A 14,954-nucleotide genomic window follows, 5' to 3' on the forward strand; every position below is an offset into this window, starting at 1 on the left:
GTCCTTGAGAAGATGAGGCGTTAGGCAGTCCTCTACTCTCCTATATTTGTCCTAGCAAGGATGTGGTGTTAGATGGTCCACTATCCTCCTAGGCTTGACTTGGAGAGGATGTAGTGTTAGATGGTCCTCTACCCTCCCTGGGCCTGGAAGAGAAGAAGGTGGATGATAAGTGGAGCACCTTCAAGAAGTTTGCTTGACTTCATTTCTGGTCTCAGCTTACATGTACACCCTTGGCATGCGAGAGGGGTTGAAGTTACTTCAACTTCTTTTTAAGCAAATGGACTGTTTTGTGAGCACTCTCCTTCCCCGGGACTTTAAGCAAAATAAAAACTCTTCAAGCAAGGATTTTTAGGAGTGAAGTCTATCTATTGGTCTTCGTTGGTGGGTCATTATTTGCTTTGGAGATAACAGTGAGTTAGTGCAGTTTCAGTAAGACTTGGGGGAAACAATCCAGCAGCTCCCAAGGTAGTCAGTGCTGCATAAACCTATGTTGCAGGCATGGACTTGCCCTTTAAGTGTTATCTCCTGAAAATTAAAATCGAGGACTCAAAGTGTAGAGTGACAAAGAATCTGTATACGGGTCACCGCAGGCTATGGTTTTGTGCCATCTCAGGGCATTCCTATGTTCTCTGTGGGTCTGGGCCAGCTGATCAGTAGAGCGTTGACCTCAGGGGTTACCAAGTTTTTGAAGTTATTTGTATGTTTTTAGTGTTCAAACACAACTCCTAAGTACTTATTTAAACAGTAGAAAAAAAGAGAGACAGCATTCTTGGGTCAGACCCGTCTGTAAACGCCATTTGTCATAACAGCTGATCTGGGGTGAAGCTAGGACAATGGTCTCATTTTTACCATTCTTAAATATAGATTGATATGTTGACGTATGAATGCTGAAAGCTGATCCTTGTGAATCTTAAGTGGAGCCGGCATCGTGTTTATTATTTCATAAGTGCATGCATGCTACGTAATCTGTAAGCGCAACACTGTTTTTATTAGAAGATCATCAATGGCCTCCTTTGTGTATCTCATGACTAATTAAATTTAAAGTGATAATAAACACACACTATTTAATTTACATTATCCCTTCTATTTCTGTATTTGGATGACGGCACTGTAATTATATAATAATAAAAAAAAAAAAAAACAGTACCTATTACCTAATCAATATACAGTAGTCACATAACCCAACTCTTTACAGTTGTCACATAACCCAACTCTTTACAGTTGTCACATGACCCAACTCTTTCCCAGCCTGTCTGCAGGGAAACAGTCCTCTACTGTAACATCTTCAAACAAAAAAAAAAACACCTTTGAAATACAGCATAGAAATAAAAAAATAAATATCAATAAACTGTCATACAAATATATACAGTATCTCACAAAAATAAGTACACCCCTCACATTTTTGTAAATATTTTATTACATATTTTCATGTGACGCCCCATGCCCTGGCTTTGGGAACACATCTAAAGGGATGCAGGCCCAGCAGCTTTCCTCATTAGAGCCCTGCAGCTTCCACAGCTGATAAATAATTATGAAACCACTCCCATTAACCACTTAAGCCCCGGAGGATTTGGCTGCTCAAAGACCAGGGACTATTTTGCGATTCGGCACTGCCCGACTTTAACGGACAATTGTGCGGTCGTGCGACGCTGTACCCAAATGAAATTGACGTCCTTTTTTCCCCACAAACAGAGCTTTCTTTTGGTGGTATTTGATCGCCTGTGCGATTTTTACTTTTTGCGCTATAAACAAAAAAAGAGCGACAATTTTGAAAAAATAACAATATTTTTCAAATTTTTTTATCTGAAATCCCCCCCCCCCCCCCAAAAAAAATGTAAAAAACAAAATTTTTTATCATTTTAGGCCAATTTGTTTTCTGCTACATATGTTTGGTAAAAAAAAAATCGCAATAAGCATATTTTGATTGGTTTGCGCAAAAGTTATTGCGTCTACTAACCACAGGAAAGATTTATGTAATTTTTTTTTTTTTTTTTACTAGTAATGGCGGCGATCTGCAATTTTTTTTTTTTTTTGTGGGACTGCGACATTGCGGCGGACAAATCGGACCCTTGACTGACATTTTTGACACTTTTGGGGGTACCAGTGACATTACTACAGTAATCAGTGCTATACATATGCACTGTTACTGTAAAAATGACACTGGCAGGGAAGGGGTTACCTTTATTGGTGATCAGTGGGTTAAATGTATCCCTAGGGGCGTGATTCTAACTGTGGGGGGGCGTGGCTTGTGATGTAACCACGGAGACATACGATCCTACATAGCAGGATCGTATGATCTCTGCAGTTACATGAGGGAGAATGACAGGCGGCTTTGTTTACATCAGCCGTCTGCCTTTCTCCCTCTCCAGCGGGAGATCGCGGGTGACCGGTGGACATCGGAGCCGCCGGTCACTCGCGCGGGGATGTTTGTGAACAAGCGGGGGTGGGAGGCTCGTAGGCGAGCGACGTAGCCCTACGTCGGTTTGCCTGTAGGGGGCTGGACTGCCGCAGTAAATAGTCGTGCGCCGGTCGGCAAGCTGTTAAGGCTCGTACACACTTGATGAAAATCGGATGAAATATCCTCCGATTTTTCTCTCTCATGCTCAGCGGTCATTACCGTTGTTAGTTGACAGTGCATAATGTTCACAAAATTTCTCGTTCGATTTTTTTTTCGGGACGTTTGTACCTAGACTTCGGGATCATCAGCAACTTCAGATCATGCGCGGTCTTTCGTATCCGATTTTTCGCGGACGTATTGCATACACATTAAACGAAAATTGGTTATGCTGGGGATGGACGATAAAAATTTTGCTGTTTGTCCCTCCGTTTTTTTTTTTCTTTGAAAATGTCGGCATCGACTGCTGAAAGTTGTGTACACACTGGCCGCAAATCGTACGATTTTACCTCGGACGGGAATTTTCGGCAGATTTTCTACTAGTGTGTACCCCACTTTAGATCCACTCAGCACAGAGGAACAAACAATGATTTCTTCAGAATAACAAAAGGTAGGAATCTTTAACCACTTTAAAACCGATTCACGTAGATTTACTACGGCATTCAGCCGCCTACAGGCAAAGTAACGTAGACCTACGTCCCTCGCCCACAAGCCTGTAGGAGGGCAAGCGTGCGCCGCCGGCAGCGCGCTCCCGCCCCCGCTTGTTCCCTGGAGAGCCAGCGCGTGTGACCGGCGGCTCCGATGGCCGCCGACCACTTGCGATCTCCCGCAGGAGAGGGAGAAAGACAGACGGCTGATGTAAACAAAGCTGCCTGTCATTCTCCCTGAAGTAAGCACAGAGGCTATGTGATCCTGCTATATAGGATCGTATGTCTCTGTGGTTACTTCACTTGCCACGCCCCCTGACAGTTAGAATCACGCCCTAGGGACACACTTAACCCCTTGATCACCAATAAAGTTAACCCCTTCCCCGCCAGTGTCATTTTTACAGTAACAGTGCATATGTATAGCACTTATTACTGCAGTAGTGTCACTGGTATCCCCAAAAGTGTCAAAAATGTCAGTCAGGGTTCCGATCTGTCCGCCGCAATGTCGCAGTCCCGCAAAGAAAATCGCAGATCGCCGCCATTACTAGTTAAAAATTCAAAAAAAAAAACAATAAAAATTACCTAAATCTTTCCCGTCGTTACTTTTGCGCAAACCAATCAAAATACGCTTATTGCGATTTTTTTTCTACCAAAAATATGTAGCAGAAAACAAATTGGCCGAAAATGTTAAAAAATTCTGATTTTTACATTTCTTTTTTGAGAATTTCATATAAAAAAATTTTAAAAATAGATTTTTTCCAAATTTTCACTATTTTTTTGTTTATAGCGAAAAAATAAAAATCGCAGAGGTGATCATACCACCAAAAGAAAGCTCTGTTTGTGGGGAAAAAAGGACGTCAATTTCATTTGGGTACAGCATCGCACGACCGCGCAATTGTCCGTTAAAGTCACGCAGTGTCGAATCGCAAAATAGGGCCTGGTCTTGGAGCAACCAAATCCTCCGGGGCTTAAGTGGTTAACAAAGTTTGTTAAAATCCCTGCAATGTACAGAGATCACACAGAGGGGAAATGTTTTTTTTCTCAACAAAAGTGAAGTTACGATTTACAAATCATTGCATTTCTCTATAGAAGAGGAGGATTTTCTCCATTAGTGCGGACGGTGGTGTTATACAGCTTCATTGGTCAGAGCAGATTTTAGAGCTTTTATTGTACAGCAGAAGAGATTGTTGAATATATATGTAGTAGTAGTAGTAGTTAGGAGACAAACTGCTACTGCAATGGCTGACATTTTATTTGTGGGACTCTGTTTGCTCAGTTGTCTGCAGTGAAAGGTCAGTTGAGGAGTGACAGCTGTAGGACATACTGGGGACCTTTTGTTATCAACTTCAGTGTGCGCTGAAAATAATTTTCATTTTTAAAGCAGAACTTCACTCTCTCAATCATCATTGACTATTTTTAATCCTGATGCTGCTAGCATTAATAAATAGGAAGTTATATTGTATGTACTTGTTTTAAACTTTTTTTTTTTTTTTTTTTTAGTTTCTTCCTGGTTTCCATACCTAGGCAAATGATGTCATACAATTTAGGAGTCTTTAGGAGAAAAGGAGGGGCTTTCTCAGCTAAAACACACCCTCCTGCCTGCATGCCTGAGCTAAGGGCAGATGGATATCAAGGAGTAAATGCTACACGAATCATCGGCCGTTACTCAAAACGGCCACTGTGAGAAATGCTAGGGGGGTGTTTTTCAAAGTAATTTAGCAAAATAAAGCATGTAGACATGGATGGGTGGGGGAGTTTGCTTTCAATATTAAAAATGCATTACCGTATATAGTTCAGTATAAGCCAACTTTTTCAGCATGTTTTTTATGCTGAAAAAGCCCCCCTCTGCTTATACTCGAGTCACGGTCTCACTTCCCTTTCAAAAATGGCGCCGTCCGGTGCCAACACATCTCCGCAAATGCGCCGTCTGCCTGGGAATAGCGGAACGTGTACAGGCTTTCCCAAGCGTCGGCAGCACATGCGCGGTGACGTGTTGGCGCCGGGCGGCGCCACTTTTAAGTGTAAGGTGCCTCACCGACAGGTAAGTGAGACTCCTCCGCAGCCCCTGCATTTCCTCTTGCAGTGCTGCGGGCATGGTACAGGACATTCTCCTGTACTATGCCCGCAGCACTGCATCTCCTGTACCATGCCTGTACCATCTGTGCCATGCCTGTACCATCACCTGTACCATATCCTATGCCATGCCTGTACCATCTCCTGTGCCATCACCTATGCCATGCCTGTACCATCTCTTGTGCCATGCCTGTACCATCTCCTGTGCCATGCCTGTACCATCGCCTGTACCATCACCTGTGCCATGCCTGTACCATCACCTGTGCCATGCCCGTACCATCTCCTGTGCCATGCCCGTACCATCTCCTGTGCAATGCCTGTACCATCTCCTGTGCCATCACCTGTGCCATGCCTGTACCATCTCCTGTGCCATGCCCATACCATCTCCTGTACCATCTCCTGTGCCATGCCCGTACCATCTCCTGTGCCATGCCCATACCATCTCCTGTACCATCTCCTGTGCCATGCCCATACCATCTCCTGTGCCATTCCTGTACCATCTCCTGTGCCATGCCTGTACCATGCCTGTACACTCTCCTGTACCATGCCCACAGCCCGGCATCTCCTGTACCATGCCCGCAGCCCCTGTTTTGTGTCTCGTGGTGGTCCAGTTGGGTCCAGTAGCTGCTGCATTTCCCACCCTAGGCTTATACTCGAAGTCAATACGTTTTCCCACTTTTTTGTGGTAAAATGAGGTGCCTCGGCTTATATTCGGGTCGGAGTATATACGGTAAATCACATTCTTTGTTGTGGTGCTCAAATGCAGTGTTGTTCCCCTTTAAGCTAGCTATATATGGCTTGATTTACCCCTTTTCCGTTTGCACAGTATACATCTCCATATTCTGTAAAGATACTCTATGCATATTATGGAGCGATATTGAGTGGCTCGTTTTTTTAAAGTAGAATTCCAGGTATGGATATTTTATATTTAGTTGCATTGGTCCAGCTTGGATCAATATATGTACACTATATTGTCAAAAGTATTGGGACACCTGCCCTTACACACATATTGCACTTTAATGGCACCCTGGTCTTAGTCTGCAGGATTCAATTTTGAGTTGCAAAAGTGTCCACTTTTGCATTCACAGTTCACAGTTTACAGAGGCTCCAATACCCTCATAGAAGAAGTGCTGCATTAGTCTACATACATTAAATTGTTTTATGGGACTTTCCTATGGAATTGTAATGATTTTTTTTTTTTCCTAAATACAGACATTTGATATAATGAGGCTATAAATATATCTTGTGGGAAGTTTATTTCTTTCAATATTGAGTTGGCCCACCCTTATGCCCCTTATGCAGCTATAACAGCTTCAACTCTCTTGGGAAGGCTGTCCACAAGGTTTAGGAGTGTGTCTATGGGAATGTTTGACCTTTCTTCAGAAGCGCATTTGTGAGGTCAGGCACTGATGTTGGACATGAAGGCCTGGCTCGCAGTCTCCACTCTAATTCATCCCAAAGGTGTTCTACTGGGTTGAGGTCAGGACTCTGTGCAGGCCAGTCAAGTTCCTCCACCCCAAACTCACTCATCCATGTGTGGATGTTTATGGACCTTGCTTTGTACACTGGTGCGCAGTCTTGTTGGAACAGAAAGGCGCCATCCCCAAACTGTTCCCACAAAGTTGGGAGCATGAAATTGTTCAAAATGTCTTGGTATGCTGACACCTTAAGAGTTCCCTTCACTGGAACTAAGGGGCCAAACCCAACCCCTGGAAAACAACCCCACACCATAATCCCCCCTTCACCAAATGATTTGGACCACTGCACAAAGCAAGGTCATACAAGTATACAAAGAATGGAGTGGCAAGTCATTTTTTTAGTTGTCCAATACCACTTCTGCAGGGGTTTCCCCACCACTCCCTGAAGTATTATTAGGCCCAGAAATTTCCAAATGTCCTCTTTGGTCACTGGTTCCCACTTTCTGCTTCTTGAAAACTTCCGATGCAGAGTAGCTAATTGTTGCTCTTTGTACCGGTTTGTCTCAGTAACTATTTTTTCAATAACCTCATCGTTCAGAAATAATTGTAAGTATGCCAAGGGGTTGTCATGTTCAACGTCTATTTTTATACCAGGTGCTCCAGTAAATGGGAATCTTGGGGTCACTGCCTGATCCATACTGTAGTCAATAGAGCACCAAGTTCGCACATCACTGAGCTCAGTCGCAGAATCGTCGATGTCGTCACTTTCAGTGTCTGATGACAAATTTCCCCACTAATCACTATCACTCAATTCTACAAGTAATATCCAATTCACTATCGCTGTTTTCTAGCTGGTCTAAAACCGCTGTTGACCTAAAGGGACACTTTTTGGACGCCATGGACTTTTTCAAGTTTCCAGGCAGAAAGAACAGTAAAAGTGCAGGCAGAGCACTGGACAAATCACTATTACAATGTGTATGTGTATGTGTGTGTTTTGTTTATTTTTTTTTTTTAATTCCCGCCGGGTCCTGCCCATCTGCGTCACGGTGCTCGCATGGAAGGGAACCTGGAAGACGGATGCCGGCATCAGCTGGAGGACAGAACGGGAGGACATCGGGGGATCGCAGGGACAAGGTAAGTAATCACTACAGGGTAACCTAATGGCGCTTTTCCACTGCATGGTACGGATCGGTTTGGTGCTTTTCCACTGCATGGTACCGCATGGTACGTGTTAGAACGGTTCGGTACGGTTTGGTACAGCGGCGCTTTTCCACTACATGGTACGGCGTCGGTATGGCTCGCTTAAACAGTACCACCTTGGTTGGGGTTCCAAGCAGGCCGTACCGATACCATATCCCACAATCCTTTGCATGCAGCATTGATTGTTTGTCACTACTAGCCACTGATTGGTCAGAGAATCGTTGTAATCCCACCCACTTACTACTAAGCAACAGTGGAAAAGCAAACCGAGCCGAGTAGAGCCTATACAATGCTGAACGGTGCCGACTCGTACCACGCAGTGGAAAAGCAAACTGAGCCGAGCTGGGCCAAGCAGTGCCGAGTGGAGCGGAGCCGGTACTTGCAGTGGAAAAGCGCCATAGTGTGGCTCCGGGTTACCGCTTTTGGTACTAAAAATAAACCCCGAGCCACACTCAGGATTACCGCCAGGGAGGTTAAATAAATAAAAAGTATGGGGGCCCCCAATAATTTGCATCACAGGTGAGTAGACCCTGGAACTAAATGTTCTCTAGTTAGAGTTTACATGTAAGATGAGTCTTTAACCACTTGCCGACCAGTCACTGGGACTGTACTGCGGCAAAGTGGCTCGATTCCGTCCAGCGACGTAGACCTACGTTGCTGGACTCCTCCCCTTGTGGGTGGCGCGTGCACACCGCCGGAGGCTCGCTCCCACTGTTTTCAGTCACAGCGGGAGTCGGGCAAGGGGAGGAGCGGCGATGATCACCGCCGCTCTTCCCCGATCGTCGGGGAATCGAGTTTGGAGATCCGCCTGCTTGTGTAAACAAAGCGGGCGGATCTCCTAAGTGACTGACAGGGTCAGATTGCAGGGTTCAGCATAGCTGAACCTGCGATCTGTCCCTGTGTCACTCGGTCACCTCCCCACACACATGTCAGTAAGCACCAGGCATACATTAACCCCTCCCTCGCCAATAAAATTAACCCCTTCCCTGCCAGTGTCATTTTTACAGTAACAGTGCATATTTATAGCACTGATTACTGTAGTAATGTCACTGGTACCCCCAAAAGTGTCAAAAATGTCAGTCAAGGGTCCAATCTGTCCGCCGCAATGTCGCAGTCCCGCAAAAAAAATCGCAGATCGCCGCTATTACTCATTAAAAAAAAAACACCAAAAATGACAGAAATCTTTCCCTTAGTTAGTAAACGCAATAACTTTTGCGCAAAGCAATCAAAATATGCTTATTGTGATTTTTTTCTTTATCAAACATAGGTAGCAGAAAACAAATTGGCCAAAAATTTTTAAAAATTTTGATTTTTACATTTTTTTGGGGGGAATTTCATATAAAAAAATGTTAAAAATATTGTTATTTTTTCAAAATAAACGCTCTTTTTTTGTTTATAGCGCAAAAAGTAAAAATCGCACAGGTGATCAAATACCACCAAAATAAAACTCTTGTTTGTGGGAAAAAAAGGACGTAAATTTCGTTTGGGTATGGCGTCACACGACCGCGCAATTGTCAGTTAAAGTCGCACAGTGCCGAATCGCAAAAAGTGGCCTGGACGTAAGACAGCAAAATCCTCCGATGGTAAAGTGGTTAAATTAATAAAAAGTATGGGAGCCCCCCATAATTTGCATCACAGGTGAGTAGACCCTGGAACTAAATGTTCTCTAGTTAGGGTTTACATGTAAGATGAGTCTTTATAAAACCGAGTTGCAAACACAACTGAAAGGACAATTCTATCAATGGCTGCTATGAACGTATTCCCTAGAACAGAGTCCTGAAGTTACATCCTCAGCTGTGACATTTCACAATCGCTCTTACATAACTTCTTTTGAAACTATGGCCAGCCAAACTTGTGCGTTCTATTAACATAGCTATGCAAAGACTTTTATATGCGAGGCATCTAGGGATTAGCTCCAGCTCCACCACCATCACTGATTTAGTTTTTCTCCATACAGGTCACAAAGGAAAGGAAAAGCCTCTAAACTCCGACTAATTTGCAGCTAAATACCCGGTGCTCATTATGAGGTGAGAATGCGTGAAATGTTGATTGAGGATTTAAAAAAAAAAAAAGTGGACACCAAACACCCCCCACCCCCATCCCTCTTGAAAAAACAACTGCCTATCTTGGTTATGCCTTGACCAAGATAAGAACATAATTCTTGCCTAGCGCCTGAATCAACAACACAAAGCCATTGAAAACATCAACAGACAAGTGTTTAAATACCCTACAGCTGTCTACAATGTATTACCTAAATTACGCAACAGCTCACCCCGCCTACAAAAACATTTGGGGTGCCGGAAATAACACTTTTTATGACTTTACATTTGAAGGGTTATCTAAACACATGAAACAGATGTGATAAATAAACTCAGTTTTGTGAACTACTCCATTGGCTTTGCCTTTTATAGCTTTTAAGCCATTTCATACAAAAAACATACATGCAATCGCAATCCGCATCCTTCACTCCAAAAGTCCTATGGCTTTATATTAAGTCCCATTGGCCTTGCCTTTATAGCTTTTGGGCCATCTTCATACAAAAAAAAAAACAAATATGGAATCAAAATCCGCACCTACCATTGTAAAAGTCCTATAGCTTCATATTAAGTCCCATTGGCCTTGCCTTTATAGCTTTTGGGCCATCTTCATACAAAAAACAAATATGGAATCAAAATCCGCACCTACCATTGTAAAAGTCCTATAGCTTCATATTGAGTCCCATTGGCCTTGCCTTTAGAACATTTGGGCCATCTACATTGAAAAAAAATGCGTATCCACTACTCTAAAAGGCCTATGGCTCTATATCAAGTCTCATTGGCCTTGCCTTTATAGATTTTGGGCCATCTTCATACAAAAAAACAAATACGGAATCGAAATGCGCACCTACCATTGTAAAAGTCCTATAGCTTCATATTAAGTCCCATTGGCCTTGCCTTTAGAACTTTTGGGCCATCTACATTGAAAAAAACAATGCGTATCCACCACTCCAAAAGGCCTATTGCTCTATATCAAGTCTCATTGGCTTTGGCCTTATAGCTTTTAGGCTGGTCATATACCAATAGAATTTTGTTCGAAAATGTTAATTTTCGGTACATTCTTTCAATTTACTAATGGCTAGTATGGTCAAATTAATGTTCGATTTCCATCATAATGACAAATAAATTTGATAGAAAAGGATGCATGAACAAAATTCTAATTGTGAATGTGGTTTTCGTTCAGGAAAAACCAAATACATATTGTAATGAAACTTGTTTAACACGTCTGAGATTCTATTCCAATAGCAGGTCAGGATGAAATTTTCAGGGCTTTCAAACAAAGTGAGTTGACTCCATAATGGCTAGAAAGAATGTTTTCGTGAAAGATTTTTTAGAAAATCTTTAGGCCTTCTTTACTCTAAGGCGTTCTGTTGTGGTGCATTACTGTACATTCATTGCTGTAATTAGTGCGTTGTAAGAGCCCAATTATTATGAATTAATTTAAAGACCACATTATTTATTTAGACCTGAATAATAATTTATTTTAGGACCTGAAATTTGAAGGATTGTCTAAATGCTTAAAACATACGTGATAAATAAACTGAGTTTTGTGAAGTACACCATTGGCCTTGCACTTATAGCTTTAAGGCGTGGTTCACATATGTGAGAATTGGATGTGGTTTTCACCCCATCCAATTCGCATGACATGCGAGTGTGACTGGCTCTCAATGGAGCTGGTTCACACATGTCAGGGATGTCAGCGGTGCGAATTCCAAAAGGGTCCTGTGCGTTTTTTGGCCTGGTTCAGGTTCAAATCAGGCAAAAAGTCGGACCTGAACCAGTGAACAGGAATCCAGGCTGGAAACCGCGGCCGCACATAGGTGAACCCAGCCTTATGCCTTCCTTACTCTGTGGCACTCTGTTGTGGTGCGTTAGTTTATTATGGTAATATGCCAGGGGTGCTTGCTGGTCTCTGGCATATGAAAGAAAAAGGGTCAGTAAAACACGTGGGGCATAAAGCAAAGCTACTACGGAAGGTATACTCAGCAAAACAGACAGAAGAAGTAATGCAGTTGCTATGGGTAACCAAGATCTAGCACATGGTACATTACAGCCAGTCGTGAAGCGTGGTACCTGGTGTAGATGAAAGGTAGCGAGGGGGTCCGTGAGCTGGCACCCTCCCTATCAGTTTCCCAAAGCAACCGGGACCAAACCAACGTTATGGAGACCCATAGCGTGGCCACATGGTATGAGAGTAAATGTGTTGACAAGTGCGCGCATGAGGTACCCCATTCTGTCACTGGGAGTGAGGTGATATAGGTACGTTGGACTGGTGGAGAGGGCGCGGGCTCAGTGGTGTCCCTCCTCAATGTAATATACATCAAACTAAAGTGTGTAGTGACATGGGGCAGCACTTTTACAGAGTGTACAGTAATTCATCACTGCACACTGTGTAAGGCTCATCTTTAAGGTGGGGAACCACCATAATGGTTAATTCTCACATTAATGCAGTCTTCGCCTGGTCCTGGGCATTGGTGGGCGCACTTTGCGTAAAGAATACCCCCATTTGCAGGGCGAGTGGCCCCGCCCATAAGCACATGTTATAAATTTGATTTTGTGAAGTGCATCAGAACTGCACTTGCAGAACCTGCAAACTGTGGTGCACTGCAGTTCAGGTCTTTGGTACCTACCATACTTTTGCATTAGGCTGTTTCGGCAGTCCCCCTGGAGAACGGGGTTTGCCTGGTTTTCGGCCAGGCAGACCATTGGAAGGACCTCAGTCCCTGTCAGGAGTCTTGCGCCCCGGGGGATCAAGGTCAGGGTCCAACCTCTTCGGAGGGAAGACTGTTTCGCACACCCTGTGCACTTTTTGTGTTTCCCACCTTTGCGTGAGTACACTTTTTATGCACCTGGTGTTAGTCTTTGAGTGTGTTCACACACCACGGGCTTTAAAAAAAAAAAACTCGTGCATTAGGGTGCCATTCTAAATGAGTGCTGTCCTTTGCATTGTGGAGTGATAAAACCTTCACTGAATATCTGAATATGATTGATCAGCTAGGAAACAGAGAAAGAGGGGAAATTAAGCAAAGCCCTCAGGCAGAACACGCTATTGACCATGTGAGGTTCATACTGGATTATTGCGGCAATCAATTACACAGAATTCATATTTGGCACAGTTGTGACTTTTGCTGGAAAATATCAGTGGCACCCTGACTCCTTTTACTGGAATTGCTCTTGTTAACCAATTATAGCAATTGCCCCTTAAATGAATCACATTGCTTACAAAATTTGCTTGGTTAATGACTTGAGTTCCTTGAGGAACTGTAACTGTTACTGCCGGTTCACACTACCGCGACTTGGTTGCCTGACAAGTCGTGCTCCATTCTGTGCTATGGGAACCGTTCTAATAGGAGCGACTCAAGTCGCTCCGACTTAGAAAAAGGTTCCTGCACTACTTTTGACCGAAGTCGGAGCGACTTGCATTGACTTCCATTAGTCGCCCCCGAAGTCGTGTCGCCATAGTGTGAATCGACTAGGTATCTGAAGGTCTATCCAGAGGGAGAGTTGTAGTAGAAATGCCAGAAGTTTATCATCACTACAAAGACTTGTCAACAATTGGTGTCAGCCATTGACCCTCCCCTAGGGTATAGGGTATTGTGGGGTTAACTGGTCATTAGCAGCTCCTTCGCCAACTTTTTGTAATATACAAATACTATGCACATCAAAACTAAAAGGTGAGTTCACTGACGGTTGGTTGAAGGATTTAGGTACACAACGTAGTGTAATGTGTTTTCCATCCGTCTGGCAGTCAACATCTTCTCACTTAGGTGTTAGCATCCCACATCCTGGGGAAGAGAGAGTTTGGCAGCCAGGAACAGGAAAAGGTTTGTTGGGACAGAGTCCCGGAGAATGGCGACCAAAGAATGGCTAGCTTTTATCACAAGGATGTCACACTCCATTATGGCGTTGCTCAGACCCTTTCAAACCGTTTTGTTACTTTATCACATTGCTGTCACATGAACTGTCATCCCAGGCTTTCCGTGACCACGTTTTCCTGCTAATAAAATATTGACGAACAGGAGCAATGGTGGGCTAACCAATAAAGCAAGGGCAATTAGCCCTGGGGAGCCAGCAGATAATGAAACCTTTATTGAGCGTTTTCTGTTTGATCAGGGTCTCAGACCGCCTAATCCCTGCCCACTGAGACAATCTTCTTATCCTATTCTCTGGGCTATTTCATGGATGATAATTGAAATTCCTGGAGAAAGTGGAAGAGGCATTGGACATCCTCAAGGATAAATCTGTTTCTGGTCTTTTATACTATTGTTGTCAATAGTACAACTTGAAGCCTCATTGTGCCATTGAGCATCACAGGGCGGTAAGGCAAGGAGACAATATTTGCACTGACCCTCAAATAATTTCAGTAGGGGTCTTCTGAGACCTGAAAATTATTTCAAGGGTTTCTCTTTTGTCAAAAGGCTGAGAGAGGTTGCATTGGACCCTTAGAATGGGGGGGGGGGGGGGGGGACCAAATGTGATTTGTCCCAAAGCTGAAATCTGGTTAACTTTATTATTAAATGTTCTCTTTAGACCCCGTTCAGACTGCGGTGACACGACTTGGTGGGGCGACCTGTGAAGTCGCGGTGCACAGCATGCACCGCGGCCTCGGCGCGACTTGCACGGACTTCATATAATTGAAGTCAATGCAAGTTGCCTCCAGGTCGCCCCAAAGTAGTACAGGACCCTTTTTCTAAGTCAGAGTGACTTGTGTCGCTCCTATTAGAACGGGTCCTGTACTATTCAATGGCAGGCGACCCACCGCGACTTGTCAGGCGACCAAGTCGCCTGACAAGTCTCGCTAGTGTGAATGGACCCTTAGGTTTTTTATGAGAAGGCTAGGATAGCATAGTGGTGTTAATGCAGCCTTTCTAAGTCTTTTTACCCAAGAACAACCCTTGAATTAATTTTCAGGCCTCATGGGGACCCTTACTGAAATTATTTCATTGAGTCAGTGGAAACATTGTCTCCTTACATTGGTGGTCAGTGGGAAGTTACAGTGGTGGTCAGAATAGCATCCTTACAGACAGCTAAAAATGTCATTTGTTTAACCACTTTACCACCGGAGGATTTTGCTGTCTTACGTCCAGGCCACTTTTTGCGATTCGGCGCTGTGCAACTTTAACTGACAATTGCGCGGTCGTGTGACGCTGTACCCAAACAAAATTTACGTCCTTTTTTTCCCACA

The sequence above is a fragment of the Pelophylax lessonae genome (genome assembly GCF_965119305.1).
Source record: "Pelophylax lessonae genome assembly, chromosome: 5".
Lineage (NCBI taxonomy): Eukaryota > Metazoa > Chordata > Amphibia > Anura > Ranidae > Pelophylax > Pelophylax lessonae.